Below are 15,747 nucleotides of genomic sequence, written 5' to 3'. Positions count from 1 at the left end.
TTCTAATCAGAGTAAAAAATTATTGAAATTACCTTACAGAATAATTCACTTACACTACCCTAGCTATGTTTTTTTAAGAAGAATCCTCATACAATCATCATATGCAACCGGCAGCTTATGAAGACTTTTTTTTTTTAATTATACCACAGAGGAGCTATGTATAAAGAACTGTATTTGTCAGTTCAGTGTCTCGCCAGAATCTTATCTTATTAAGTAGTCACTTAATTTAGATTTAACATCATTCATTCAATTTCTTTTTGACTTAGTCCCTTTATTAATCTGGGATGCCACAGCGGAATGAACCGCCAACTTCTCCAGCACACGAGCAGATCTTTGGGAAACATCCATACACACTCATTCACACTCATACATTACGGACAATTATAAATAAGCAATTTAATAAATACAAGATGCTTTTACATTTTGTTCTTTTTATTAATATTTTTCCTTTTTTTACCATGATTTCCAGTTTGTTTGTTTTTTTTTACCATGACTTATATACCAAAATAAGTGTGTCAGGCTTACTTAAGAACTAATAAAGCACTGCAGACCCCAAATACTAATTTGTTATCATTTAAATCCTTTATCTTATTGTCCTTATCACATATTATCCCAAAAAATATATATTTTTGTAAGAATTGAAGTGAAGAATTGAAAATCCTTTAGAATATACATTCTTTTAGATATTTAAAACAGTACAGATCAAAATATATTGATACATTTTTACAAAAATACACGTTATTCTGCTGAGTGACGATGGTTTGCTACACTGAACAATGTTTGTAACAAGAGACAATCATAACTTAATGTTAAAACAGCTATCATAATGTTATTTATCAATGTGTGGCACGTTTTGGATTCTCGGAAGCTATAGAAAATAAAAATGTAAAATTGGAAATACATTGGGACCATGCATTTTTTTTACATTCCCAAAAATGGTCTATAGAGCTTTTACTATGTAGATTGTGTAAAAGTAGCATAACATAGAAGTTCTATTAAATTGAAACTGTGTCAGTCCAGTTTTCAGAGTTGAAGTTCAGTTTAGTTCAGTTCAGTGTGGTTTAAATTTTACTGCTGAAACTCCAAACACTGAAAAGAAAATGCATCGATGTGACGTGTTTTCATTCTGTTACAACTGAATCAGCACTATAGTAAACTTCAGTCCCTTATCCCAACAAATATATTTTTTGACTTGATATTTCATACGTTTAGTGAAAGATGTAATAGTTAAATCAAAGTCCGGACCACATACTGAAAATTTTGAAGTTAATTAATTAAATAATTTCACCCATATCTAGCAATAAAATGTTTTTGTAACACCAAAGTAGTCCCTTAACTTAGATTTAACATCATTCATTCATTTTCTTTTTGGCTTAGTCCCTTTATTAATCTGGGATGCCACAGCAGAATGAACCGCCAACTTCTCCAGCACACGAGGAGATCTCTGAGAAACATCCATACACACTCATTCACACTCATACATTACGGACAATTTAGCCTACCCACTTCACCTGTACCGAAGCACCCAGAGGAAACTCATGGGAACTCGGGGAGAACATGCAAACTCCACACAGAAATGCTAACTGACCCAGCCGAGGCTCGAACCATCGACCTTATTGCTGTGAGGCGAAAGCACTACCTACTGCGCCACCCATTTAACATCATATATGAGAAAAATCAAAAATTGAAAGAAAGAATGAAAGTCAAGCAGTAATAATCTGACATTAATGACTAAAAATACATTTCTCATGACCCAAGAGCAGAGGGAAAAGTTAAAAAGCAAAAGATGTTCTGTGTCTGGTCTTGATCCAGACCTAAAGGACTTCTTCCTCCTGCCCTCTCTGAACAGGCTAAAGAGCTCAGAGCTGTTGTGACATCTCAGTGATTGATGGGTAAAATAAGAGCCATCCTGTAATAAAAGCAAAGTCGACGCAACAAAAGGCAGGATTTGAAAATCCTAAGTCAATACAGAACATTGATCCCACTGGAGGGATGGAAAAGGAAAAAGAGGATAAACCCTGGAGAGAAAAAAGCAAGAATCCGTCATGAAAGAAGGAATGAAGTATTACGTGAAGAGCCGGTTTATGTGAGTCGGTCATCTGGATAATAGACGAGGCACAGCAGAATCATGCTGACCAGATATTCTATAACCCTCGGACTATAAAATCCAGGTCTGGAATCAATCTGCAATTTTATAGCCGCCCTGTTTCTGCTCTCCGTTGTTTTATCAGTGAAAGGATGATACATTTTTGCGCTCTACCTGCTCACATGCACTTTACCCGAGTGCTGAAATGCTACAGCAGCAATAAATAGCGGTCGTAGCTTTAGGGCCTGTCATCAGCGTTCAGTCTGGTCTCTAGGAGTTCACTGGTTCAAAAACAGTTCTGACCACTGCAAAGACATACAGGGTTCCCATTCTAAGCCAAGTGTCAAATTCCCTGACATTTCCCCGACATTTACTAACAAAAAAAAAGCTGCATTTCCATGATCTATAATGAATAAACGGGGAGCAGTTATGCTAAAAATATTACATTCAAATAATAATAATTGACAATGGTTTTAGCTTGAATGTTATTTTACATGAGTTTTAACTATGAGAACAATAATGCATTACCTCAGAATTTGAAAAAAAGTAATGCCTGAAAAAGTTTGCATGTCTATGAAGTAGGGCTGTGCGATTTAGGAAAAAATATCTACAGTAATTGTGAATTTTTTTTGACAGATATTGCGATTTGATTCACGATATAATTTTGTCGACAAGCCTCAGCTCAATAGTCTGCAAGCCGTGGCACTAATTTTGCGACAGCTCTTAAAAATGACCTGTTTTTGTTCGATGTCTGTGAGTTTAAAACCAAACTATTCCCATATTACAAATGCTGTTTTTCTATGATATTAATTAGTCTAATAATGCTTTTGAAGCAGCCGATGGCAACATCCCACTTTTCCGCGCTTTCCTCTTTGTTTTCTTTTTTTTTATTGTGGGCATTCCACATAGTTCAGTTGCGCAATTCTGATTGGGCCGAATTAAAGTGTGCTCACTCAATTGACTGTCACACACAGACAGCACTCACACATATGCTCTGGGCGGGGGAAATTTAAAAATACGTATTTATTTCATATCGTAGCCTCTTGCGATGAACTAATCCCAATGTTTCAAATTGCGATTTGATTTCGCACAGCCCTACTATGAAGAACTCACTGTCTGACATTTGATAGCTCAATATAGTTTAACAAAATGTATCTTTTTTGTCATCTACTTTTTAACAACCAATTTTTAAAGTGGTCATTTTAAAGCCAAAGCTCTTAAAATGTACCCTTACTGGTCAAAAGTTTGAGGTTAGTAGGATTTTTAAATTAAATAATAATTTAATTTTAAATTATTATGGTTAGGCTATTTTTCAGCTCCATTTTATTCCTTTCCTGTGCATCAACTAGCAATCACTTAAGTTAGATGCAGTCACTAGACTTGTACCTGTTAAAGAAGGCTAACAAGCCAGAATAATATACACTGTTGGTCAAAATGTGGGCTCAGTTTTTGATGTTTTTTTTTTTAAAGAAAATTGTTCTATTCATCAAGGCGGCATGTTTTTAAATGTACAAATATTAGGTTAGGTTACTTTATTTACCTGAAGGTATATTTGGTTTGCAGTCAAGAGTCCTCATTTCATTACAGTGCCACACAAAAAACTCCCATAGTGACAACAACAACTGGACATAAAGACATAAAACATATACACACAAAACAAATGTGTCTTCCAAAACAAACAAACAAACAATAAATGTTTTTAAATGTTTTAAAATAAGCTTATCCTGCTCACCAAGTCTGCATTTATTTATAGGGGTGGTCCACTACGACATCATATTTTAAACTTTAGTTGATGTGTCATGTAGCTGTGTGAACATAAACAACATCTCTGAATGTAAAAAGCTCAGTTCAATGCAAAGGGAGTTTTTTTTCAAGGTTTTTACAGAGTTAGCTTAGCAAAGCCTACAATGAAAGAATTTTGGGGACTACGAAAAAATACTTCCGGCCCTTGTGAGATCACAAAAGTTTTTTTACCACGCACAGACACTGCGCAGCTAAGGGCCGAGGCCAGAGGCGCTGTAACGTTATAGCAGAGATAGAGCTAAAACGCTGCTGTTTCCACAGAGCTTCGTCTGTTTCTGTATTTGGCCTTCCAAAGGACACGACACAAAGACAGAAGTGCTTACAGTTTTTAGTTTTCAGAGAATTATAAAACGCATAGAAAGCATGATTTGACAAAACAGCTCCAGAATCTCTCCCAGTTCAGTGCTGGATTCGGTTAAAATCTCCTTAAAGCAGTAGCTGTGAACTACAACCAGTGTTTTTATTTGTTAAAATTGATCATAACATGTACAGTGTCTATTGTTAACGGTATGCTGTAGCAACGATGTAAACAATAGGAAATGCTGTTTTTTTTTATCAAAAACTGTAAAATTGTGAAATGTTGTTGCACTATAAAATAACTTTTCAAAATTATTAAACTTGATAATTTAATCCAGTGATGAAAGATGAATGTTCAGCTTCATTACTCTATTATTAATATTTTATTATTAACAATGGCTGGAGTAATAATTTCATTTGAAACTGCATACAATAAGAAAGCAGTTATTTTGACAATTTAACAATAATCCTAGAATCAAGCTGTAGAACTAAATGATACAAAAATAGTTTTATACCAGCAGCCATTAGATATTTAAATAATCCAAGGTCTTTCTGTGACGAGTATATTTTACATTTTTAAAGATAGTTTTAAACATTTATCTCTGGGGGGTGGAGTGATTGTTTATTTGTTCTTTATTGTTTGTTTGTTTGTTTGTTTGTTTGTTTTGGAAAACACATTTGTTTTGTGTGTATATGTTTTATGTCTTTATGTCCAGTTGTTGTTGTCACTATGGGAGTTTTTTGTGTGGCACTGTTATGAAATGAGGACTCTTGACTGCAAACCAAATATACCTTTAGGTAAATAAAGTAACCTAACCTAATATTTGTACATTTAAAAACATGCCGCCTTGATGAATAGAATAATTTTCTTTAAAAAAAAAACATCAAAAACTGAGCCCACATTTTGACCAATAGTGTATATTATTATGGCTTGGTAGCCTTCTTTAACAGGTACAAGTCTGGTGACTGCATCTAACTTAAGTGATTGCTAGTTGATGCACAGGAAAGGAATAAAATGGAGCTGAAAAATAGCCTAACCATAATAATTGGCATCTAAAACAGCATAATAAATAAAGTTTAGAAAAATGCATTGTGATAAATAAAACTGAAATTGAAAAAACACACTGATATATTGGACTTACTTTTTTTTAAGGTAAAAGGTTGTAAACTATTTATATAGGTTGATCTTAAACAAATTAAGTTGAGCATTACTAAATTTTATATTGTTTGTTTAAATTCCTCCCATATAAATTGTTTGCAACCACTTACCTTAAAATCATTAGTAAATTTAATGAATCAGTTTGCCAGTGCATGAAATGAATCAAACAAAAAATATATAATTCGATGTCTGGAAAAGACATTTTAAAATTGTAGAATTTCAATGATCTGTGGGAACCCTGAGTATAAAACAAGTTGGATTTTACCCATCTGTCTATCATAAAAATCTACTGGGCAGACTTCACTTGCACCTCACATTCTTTCACACAGCCTTAAAATATTCATTTAGAATCTTAAAGACTCAAAAAAATGCAACAACACCTAAATGGCTTCAGGATCTATGTACCAGCATGCGATCACTGAAGCAGAGCTGCTGCTGGTTGCGGCTTTCAACCAAAATCACACACAAGCGCACATGCATGCACTCGCACAGATGTCTCATTGTTCCTTTAGTCGCTCCTTCTGTGTGCTTAATTAAAGCTGAACTGCGGGACTGTCCTCATGACGCTTATAGAAAGCACACTTCTCCCTCTTCTGCTCTTGTATCGGCATGTTCAGAAAAATCAAGCCTCCTCCTCGATACTTAATATTTAACACCATGCAATAAATAAATTGGAGATGAAGATTAGCACATATTCATGTGCTAATTTTATTTATAATATTCACACAGCTGTATTTCATGTTTCATATTTCCTGATGTCTTCATACGCTTTGGCAACACAAACTCGCCTGGAAAGTGACAAAAGATGATTTAATAAGAATTATGGCTCACAGAATTCAGCCCATGCTGATGGAAAAATTATCTAAAATTAGTATGTTTCCTATTCTCTTTCTTTTTACCGTTGTAGCTGTAGCTCATTCAAGACCAGGGTCAACCTGCAGCTTGTCTGGTGGTAAAGGTTATCTTATCAGCTCATGTTCAGATTGAGTGACCAGCTCAGTGGGTGGACTGGGGTATTTGTAAAGTGATCAGAGCAGCAGAGTTCTAGTTCACAGAGATAACAGAGCATCTGCGGCTCATCCAGTGCGCCCCATGAGTCAGCTAACACTGACAGAGCCTGTCTCAAGTACGACAGAAAACAGCATAACAAGTGCACTAAACAGTTTTGGCTCACACAGGTGTGATGAGTTTATGTGCAACATGCACTGTATATTAACAATTACAAATTACTGTACAATTTACAGTAACTTACTGGCAATTTTGGTTACCAGTAAGACAGTAAATTTACAATGCATTGTAAATTAATAATTACGTTTTACTGTAAAATTTAATTTACAGTGACTTAAATAGTAAGTACACTGTAAATTATTAAATTACAGTAACTTACAGGCAACCAAAATTGCCATTAAGTTACTGTAAATTTTACAGTATTTTAACAGTGTATATTACAAAAGTTAGTTTTTCTTTTAAAATTTATAGTCAGTCAAAAAGATTAGCTCTCCTGAATTATTAGTCCCCCCTCATATATTTTCCCCCCATTTTCTGTTTAATGCAAAGATGATTTTTTTTCTAAACATAATAGTTTTATAATCAATTTCTGATAGCTGATTTTATTTATCTTTGTCATGATGACAGTACATATTTTACATAGTACATAGTAATATTTTACTAGATATTTTTCAAGACACTAGTATTCAGCTTAAAGTTTAATTTAAAGGCAATTAAGTAGACAATCGAAACCAATCTATCCTGCTGTCATCCCGTTTAAGTATTTTCCTGTATTTCTCCCGTATTTTTAATATTGTGATATAATGTGATCCGACTGAGAGAATTATGGTTTGCTTTATAATGGCTTGAAAGCACATTGAAATTAATATTAAAACAGCTGCATTCACCCCCTTTTCCATTAAAGCTATGCAACCTCTGAATCAGTCATGTAAATCAGCCTTAATGGTGCTGACTTACAGAGGCGCTTCGTATAAACAAACTGTTCCCAGCTCCTGTACACGCGATTTAAGGAGGAGTGAAAGTGGACACTTTTGGATTTGGGTGTGTTTTTAAACAGAAAAATACACCTAATAATATGTAAACATGTCCATCCTGGTGTGTTTTATTTTACAATTAAAGGAGCAAAAACTGTTGAAAGTAATAGAAAGTTTTTATTATAGATCTGTGTATCCTAAAACGGACACCTCTATTATCTAGGGCAGTGGTTCTCAAACTGTGGTACGCGGAGAAATTGTTGAATAATTAAAGTAAAAAATTAACACACTTTTAACCCTTTGACGCATACGACAACATCAATGCGATCAGTAAATTGATTTGAATAGGCTAAACCTTTTATTTTATTTTCAATTGTCTAATGTTTGTTATGTATTCTATCGTTTAAAGCTAATCTCCTCCCCATATTTGGTTGTTGCGAGCGTATTCCGTATTTTTTTATATCCCAATGTTGATGGGTATGGTTTAATGACTTGCTTTTCTGGCACACGAAGCCTACTCTAACGCGCAGTAAGCAGATCTAATGTAAATATGTCAATTCAAATCATATATATAAAAATACATGCAACATCTATTTAAAAAAATATATCAAAAGGAGTTTTTATATGAATATGATGACATATAGTCTATATTTATAAAGTCCAAGGAATGATTCCAGGTTTTAATGAATAGGCTATTAATACTTTACATTTAAGTAAAGCAGTTTTCTTTTTTACTTTTTAAGAACAGTACCATTTTTAGTAAAATTTTAGAAGCACATTTAACTTATTTTTTTTTACCTGTAAGCACAGTTAATGTTTAAATTATTTATAATGTTTAAAGTTGCTGACAATAATAAATATTCTAAAAACCAGGAATTCATTTGCCTGGTTTTTGAACTGTGCAGAGCTGCAGCTGCTTAATTAGGCCTGCTACACTACTGCATTTTAATACTGGTCATTATGGTGGTACTTGGAGAGACAATTTTTTTCTGAGGTGGTACTTGGTGAAAAAAGATTGAGATCCACTGATCTAGGGGATCAAAATGAGAGATTCGCTGCTCTTCAATAAATAATTACAGTAAATTTAATCAATATTTAAATATAGAGAATAAAAACTGAATAAGATTTTATGACTTGATTTCATGTCCATATAAGCCATTGATAAAGGCTAAACCTTTGATGTTATTTTGAATTTTCTAATGTTTGTTACGTATTCTATCATTTAAAGCTAATTTCCTCCCCATATTTGTAACTGTTTCAATAGGCTTAAATACAATTAAACTGCTCTGAATGAATAGATTAGGGAATATAGGGTCATATTTTGGGAGTTCTTTTGGGTAGGTTTGAGGGTTTTTTTAGGGAAGTGGGGAGGGGGCAGATCCCATATTTTTACATCCCAGTGTTGACATATATGAATAATACTGACCTTAAGATGCTTTTTTTTTAAAAAAAAATTAAAACTGCTTTTATTCTAGCTGAAATTAAAACTTTCTTGAGAAGAAAAATATTTTACGAAATACTGTGAAAAATTTCCTGTTCTGTTAAACATTATTTGGGAAATAATTAAAAAAGAAAGAAAAGAAAGAAAAAAAAAATCACAGGATAGTAAATAATTTTGACTTTAGCTGTATATACTAGGGCTGCACATTATATGTGTGCATTTGCAATATTACATCGCAGCATCTGCATTATATATATATATATATATATATATATATATATATATATATATATATATATATATATATATATATATATATATATATATATATATATATATATATATATATATATCTGGACTATCATTGTTGATCAGCAATGAAGAATACATAGTGTTATTTTACATTACATTTGATATTCAATAAAAGGTCCAGAACAAAATATCAGGGCTCGAAATTGCGACCATTTTGCGCTCTTCTTATTGGCCCACTGCTCTAGAACTGAACAAGAATGGATTGGTTAATATCAGCTGTCAATCCTTCAGTCAATGCCTTCCTGCTTGGGATGACAGGGAGAGCTACAACCACGAAAATGTAAAGCGCTGAAGAGGAGAATGAAAATAACACTGACAGATTTTGTTTTAGAATCCATCTAGTTACAAATAATGACACATCTTAGTAGTGATCATGTGCTGAATGTTAATCCACCATCTATACTTTTCAAAGAGTGGATAAAAGACTTCCATTGGCTTTAAGTCCGCTATGAAAATTCTGTGGGATGGAATTTTCAGGTAACTGTTTGCCACATCTAGCACGAGAGCTTCTGTTTAATCCTGCATTTATTCGGCAGATGCTGTCCACCGTGCAAGTGGCAGCTATATGTAAAATTTAACACCCCGTTCACCATCGCATACTGAGTAAACTAATATCGCTACTCATGAAAAGACCGGTCTTGCTATTAACATGACGTATGCATATAATAAGGTACAGTTTTTGTCAAAAGCATCAGTTCAATATCAGACACCACCCGTGAGAACAGCACAGTTATCTCGTTAACAGATTCATTCATGTCAAGCAGTGTGTGCAGGGCCGGTGAGCGGTCTGTGTATCCTTTTGTCACTCAGTTATGTTATAAAAATGTATTTTCTTGTGAAAACGGAATTTCGTTGAGACATATTTTCCTCACGCACGCATATTTATATATGTATATATTTTTTATTTTATTTTTGCTTGTTAGTTTGATTAATGTTGATTTCAACTGCAATAAATATGTTTGAATAAAACTTGTAGTAACGGTGCTTATAATTGGTGGGTGCGACTAAATTTTGGCTGATGGGCTTACATTTTTAAAGTTGGGAGCACCGGTGCTACCAATCAAAAAGGTTTATTTCGAGCCCTGAATATCGATGCTGGTTTAATGTGATAATTCCACCCTTGATACATTATTGATGTAGCCAAGTATCAAGATTTATTTAAAGGTACAAAAGATCTAAACTAATTCATCAGCCTTGCTCTGCTACCATTTACCACTCAGGCGAAAGTACAGGAGGTGGTGCTTCTCGTTGTGTCGGATTGAACACATATTAATGTTGCAATTCTACAAAATATATGTGTTATTAATAAAATACAGCTTAAAAACTTTTTTTATTTTATTTTACAAATATCATGACAAATTGTGGATGGTTTTTCTTGTGCATCGCTGATATTGTGATCTATCATAATCGGGTGCTAAATGACAATATCGTATCGAATTACTGTACCTGAATGTCTAACTACTTATTTCACTTTTATCTTTGCTCTATCTTATTTATTTACACTTGCATTTTTTTATTAACTCCTCTACATTTATTCCAAGCAAAGTTAATATATTCATTTTAAATAGACCTATTCAAGTCATCTGATGAAACTGCATTAAAATGGCAATATATCGTAGAAAAAATAAAGAAAATATCAAATTTTAATATATATTTATTTAGTAATTTTAGTATATACAGTATAACCTCAAAACCAAAACTGTGAACCTTATTAATAACAGACTTTTAAGGACCAACAATTTGTTGAACTTCAAAGATCAGTTCTTCCCAAAAATGAAATCAGTTCATCCCAAGAATGAAAATTCTTAATTAGTGTTCCAGAGATCTCTCTGGGGATTGGAAAGACATGAGAGTGAGTAATTAATAATAGAATTTCCATTTTCGGGTAATTTTTAAGTTTTAAACTACTACTAGAATTATATAACTTTTTGCATTTGTTACTCAGAAAAAGTTAGGATAAAATTCAGGATGGCAGTCATCGTGCAAAGCCGAAAAGAAATTCTGAGGTTTTGGAATAGTGATAGAATATTTGATGAATATCTATAGAGAATTTCCAGTGATTTCTTCAACTTTTGCACCAATTCTTCTTTTTAGCTTCTTTTATTAATTATTAATTATTATTCAGCTTCTTTTATTCTTTTATTATTGTTCTTTTATTAGAAATCACCACCGAAATTGACTTCCTAAATTGATTTTGTTTTGGTTTTAAAGTCACCATTATGTTGTTGACATTATGTGTTCTCTCTGGTTAGGGGTTTTTGGGTTGTTAAGTAAGGGAATCATCTGGCCATTTTTAGTGGACATTGTCTTTTTGGAATTTTTAGTGTGACAACACTATGATAGTATGTGTTATTACTATTGTTATGACATTATTAGTATCATTACCTTTATTATTACTGCTATCACTGACTATTTCTGTAATAATATTAATATTTTTTATTTCTTATTATTATTAATATGAATTTTAAATGCTATTTAAATACAACCAATATAGTTCTTATTGTCATTGTTTATACACCTGTTATATTCATTTTGTTCTGTTGTCGTTTGTGTTCTGTGTATACTGGACACTGTAAAAAAATTTGGGTTCCACACAATTCCTTTATGTTGTCCCAACACAAATCGATTAAGTTAACTTAATTGTTTTTACAAATTTAAATGGATGCAACATAAAACAATTAAGTTGTTTAAAAAATATGGATTGTGTTGTTTCAACTCAGTTTAAGGGTAAACAAGCAGCAAAAGTAATTTGAGTGTAGGTTGTACATTTTTAACTCTTAAATTACAAAAAATTAATAAATAATTAATCAACGAACCATGCATAGGTATACACACCTAACTACAATTCTTTCCATATATTTTCCCAACAATCTATTCATTTTTTTATGTAACTCATTTTACAGGAAAAGTTACCCTACTGTATATCTGGCAAGGCAGCACATACATCAGGCCAAACTCCACATTAATGTTCTCAACAGCCATCTTCAGTGGCTGGAGAAGCTTTTCCTGCTCATATGGATTTCAGTAATTTAACTTCCAGCTTCAATAGAATATGACATTGGTCAACTACAGAACCACAAGTTTCAGCAGATACAAACATTCTCATTGGCTTTTCACTTCTTCCCCTATGTTCAATTCACTGCATTCCTCAGTTTTAAACAATATGAAAGTGCTAAATGAATAAACTAAAATGTGGCTATTTTTAAATATTTCTGAAAAACATGTAATCAATTTTGCATGCTAATGTTACTTAAGAATTGTGCACAGATTCTGAAAACATTCTGGTTGGTAGTGGTATATGGTATACTGAATGTTGGTGCATATAATACACTATTCTGAATTTCGAAAGGTTTGATAGTTTTACAAAATATCTGAAAGAAAAAGTGTGTAAACAGATGAATATGCATGCATAGCCCTTGCAAAAAAAATACATAAGGACATGGCTATAATACATTTCATCCCAAACTCTTAATCCTACAAATACATGAGCAACATGCACTAGCCTACTTTCACCATCTATTTAACAGGATTGCTTAAGTTTAAAGACAATTAAAAAGCATCAATTGTAACAGTGAGCTTGGAAACACTTCCAGAGCATTAACTGAGAAGCTGCCTTCCTAACAGAAGCAAAACACGACCCCCCTGTTGGTGGTGGTTTACTTAAAATCACTGACCATAATGAGTTCTTTTCACTGTAATTTTACTATGGCCAAAAATAGGGAATACCAAATGTGCAAGGCACCAGAATTTCACAGCACAAAGAAAAGATTTGTTATGTATAACTTATGTTATACTGTAACTTAAATATTACTAATGCTTACAAATGTTCACTTACTACAGTAAGTGTAAATCCACATATATATAACCTAAGTACATGTCAATATCCTCACACAGGTCCCAAGTAACAGACATTGCTCGCATCACCTACCTTTTCATAGCAGCTTAACCTGCTGGCAAGCATCTGTTCAGGCCTTGTAAGTCTGGTGCTACCGAAACGCTTATTAAAGTGGACATTAACAAGACGGCGTACCAGCGAAATGCCTTGTAACTTGGACAAGCAAGGTGTCGAGATCATTAATTTTAACGAGAAGAGTCTATAATAATCTCATTGGAGCTCTTACTTTACTGTCATCATTCTCCTGGGCTAGTTCATACAACCGAGATATAAGGATAAAACCCTAAACTTATCAAGCCAATACAGCTTGGACTCGTTACGTACGAGTATTAGTTTAAGCTCTATTACTGTATACAGATTCCCAAGCGATAGGGGTTGACTGCCAATGGAATTTTAATTAACTAACATGAAGGAGGCTGTATTTTTTTACTCAACCCATCCATCTTCTCCATCACCTTCATCGTATCTCCCTTTCAGTTTCTATGGAACGATAAAATTGCCTGGATTTAAGTTATGGCAAGTTTTTGAAGTTCTACAGGCGCCCGTAAATTTGGCGGGCACCTTTGGGAGCCACTGCAGTGGAGCAGGCTATGCCACTATTTCATAGCTTAGATGATTCATGGCTCTCCATGTCGTTCCCACAGAGGCCCCGTAAATCTAAACTCTCACTGCCGTCATTAGGGAACGGGGGGCCGGCAAGCAAAGGCCCGAGGGCCACTTCACATGGACTAACGCTTTTGGTCATTTCACTGCTCTTCACATTTCATTGAGGTGATCCCACCGCAGCCAGACAGACTTCGGAGGATTGTGACCCAAGAGCTGTTACACCGACTTCACCCACGCACACGTCTGGCCTCCCTTCACCCCAGCCAGAGCCAGCTGTCCTACACGCTTGTAAAAATCATATTCCTATTAAGTTATAAAAAGGTTTTGCAACAAATGCACCATTTCATAGGCTTGAAAGAGAGGGAAATGTCAGTGGGAGAGTAAAACTGAGTTATTGCTTCCAGTTTGAAAAAAGCACAGCAACAAGTAACTGATAGAATATTAGGAGAAAAGAGGATAAGAAGAAGCAAAATATAGGAGGACAGGATGAAAAAAATACTCAGGAGGGGTACGCACAGTCCATTTCTTACACAAGCTTCTCAAATCCTTGTTGTAGACACCTGTGCATGTCTAATATTTCAGCGAGTCTCTAAAAAACAAATGCTCAGCTCCGATCTCTTAATCCGCGTGGCTCCGTGGAGCATGGTCACATGATATGGCTGGGCCGATGATGATGGTGGGCCACGGTGGTAGGGGTGCTTGGGAGGGGGCAAGCTTAATCTTTTTTAATTCAAATCAAGGAGGTCCCTGGTGGGACACAGGGATGATACCCTATCCGCTGCAATCAGGCTGACCTCCACTTCGGGCGCGCTCTAAATGATTAATGGAGCTGCCTTCCCACTGGTTTCCACGGCAACTGGTAACCGGATAGCCCACAGGAATTCGGCTGCCCGCCCAAGTGAGCGCCAAGGGAGGAGGCAGAGAGGGAGAGTGAGAAAGAGCAAGAGGAAAAAGAGAAATGAAGCAGTGGTACCGTCTGTGTGAGGGAGAGAGATGGGGGTCGAGAAGGATAGTCCCATTTCCAGGAGAGAGGGAAAACAGACTTCCGTGAAGATGTGGGGGGAAAGCACAACTTTGGGAGATAGAATGATGAATTAGACTGTAACTCTAGTTGTTGACTATTCTAAATAATTAGGCAGCTGATTAAAGAGATACCGTAGTTAACCCAAAAATGAAAAACTGTTGTTAATTTACTCTTCTTTAGGTCAGCCAAGAACTTTAGAAGATCTTTAACCTCTTAAAGTCAAGTGCTTTTTGGGGCTTCCGCCTGGATTTTGCCTCCCTAAATTTAAAAGTTTCCCAAATCCACATGCAGAGGTGTACATGTAAAGGTTTGGTATCGTTTTAAAGAAAACCATTTGAATTTTCATAAAACACTGTTGAAAGTAATTAAATTAATTGTACATATGTTATATTAAACCCTTTCAAAAAAGTTTTTTGTGAACTCAAATTTGAAAGTATACCTTTAAGGTTCTCTGTGGTGTAGGTTGCTGTAAATAATTTTGGTGGTTCCTACACATGTGAGTAATCATAGGGAAATGGAAAAACGTCTCAATAATAATCTATGCAAAAGTTATTCTATTCCAACTGATGAGAGAACGGAACTACTTATTGGGGTATTGGGCCAGTACTAACCTTTAAAATTTAAAGAATGCAGATGTAAATGACGTCACGGACCGTTATCGGGTATGCAGAGTTTAGGAGGATTACCTCCAGCACAAAAAATAAACAAGCAAAATTAAATAAATACCCAGCGTAACTTCTGATGATACACTGAGGTCTTATAAAGTGAAATGACTGATCTATGCAAGAAACTGAACAGTTTACAGCATTATTACCTTTAAATTAGAATATTTAAATGGTCATGAGTGTGTTCCTTACAGTATAGAACACAAGCTGCCAGTTGCATAATCATGTATACATAGGTGCAATTTCTCACATGCATTTTCTTTTCAACTTAGTCCCTTTATTAATCAGAAGTCGTCACAGCAAAATGAACCGCCAACTTATCTAGCCTATGTTTTTTATGCAGCGTATGCACTTCTAGCAAGCCATCACTGGGAACACCTATACACTCTCATTCACACACATATACTACGGACAATTTAGCTTACCCAATTCACCTAGCGCAAGTCTTTGGACTTGTGGGGGAAACCGGAGCACGCA

General features: G+C 34.5%; 2 long non-coding RNA genes across 3 annotated transcripts in view; one reads left to right on the top strand and one right to left on the bottom strand.

The window, feature by feature from the left end:
* The window catches only part of LOC103911981 (uncharacterized), a 76,040-nt gene that overhangs the window by 19,326 nt on the left and 40,967 nt on the right, over positions 1-15,747 (top strand). The window lies entirely within an intron of this gene.
* LOC141377137 (uncharacterized) overlaps positions 1-15,747 on the bottom strand; it is a 56,256-nt gene that overhangs the window by 7,203 nt on the left and 33,306 nt on the right. The gene's annotated exons all lie outside the window — the stretch shown is intronic.

This window comes from Danio rerio, chromosome 13 (assembly GCF_052040795.2).
Source record: "Danio rerio strain M-AB ecotype USA chromosome 13, GRCz13ab, whole genome shotgun sequence".
NCBI classification, from domain to species: domain Eukaryota; kingdom Metazoa; phylum Chordata; class Actinopteri; order Cypriniformes; family Danionidae; genus Danio; species Danio rerio.
The sequence above is the reverse complement of the archived record's forward strand: the minus strand, read 5'-3'. Positions and strand labels throughout refer to the sequence as shown.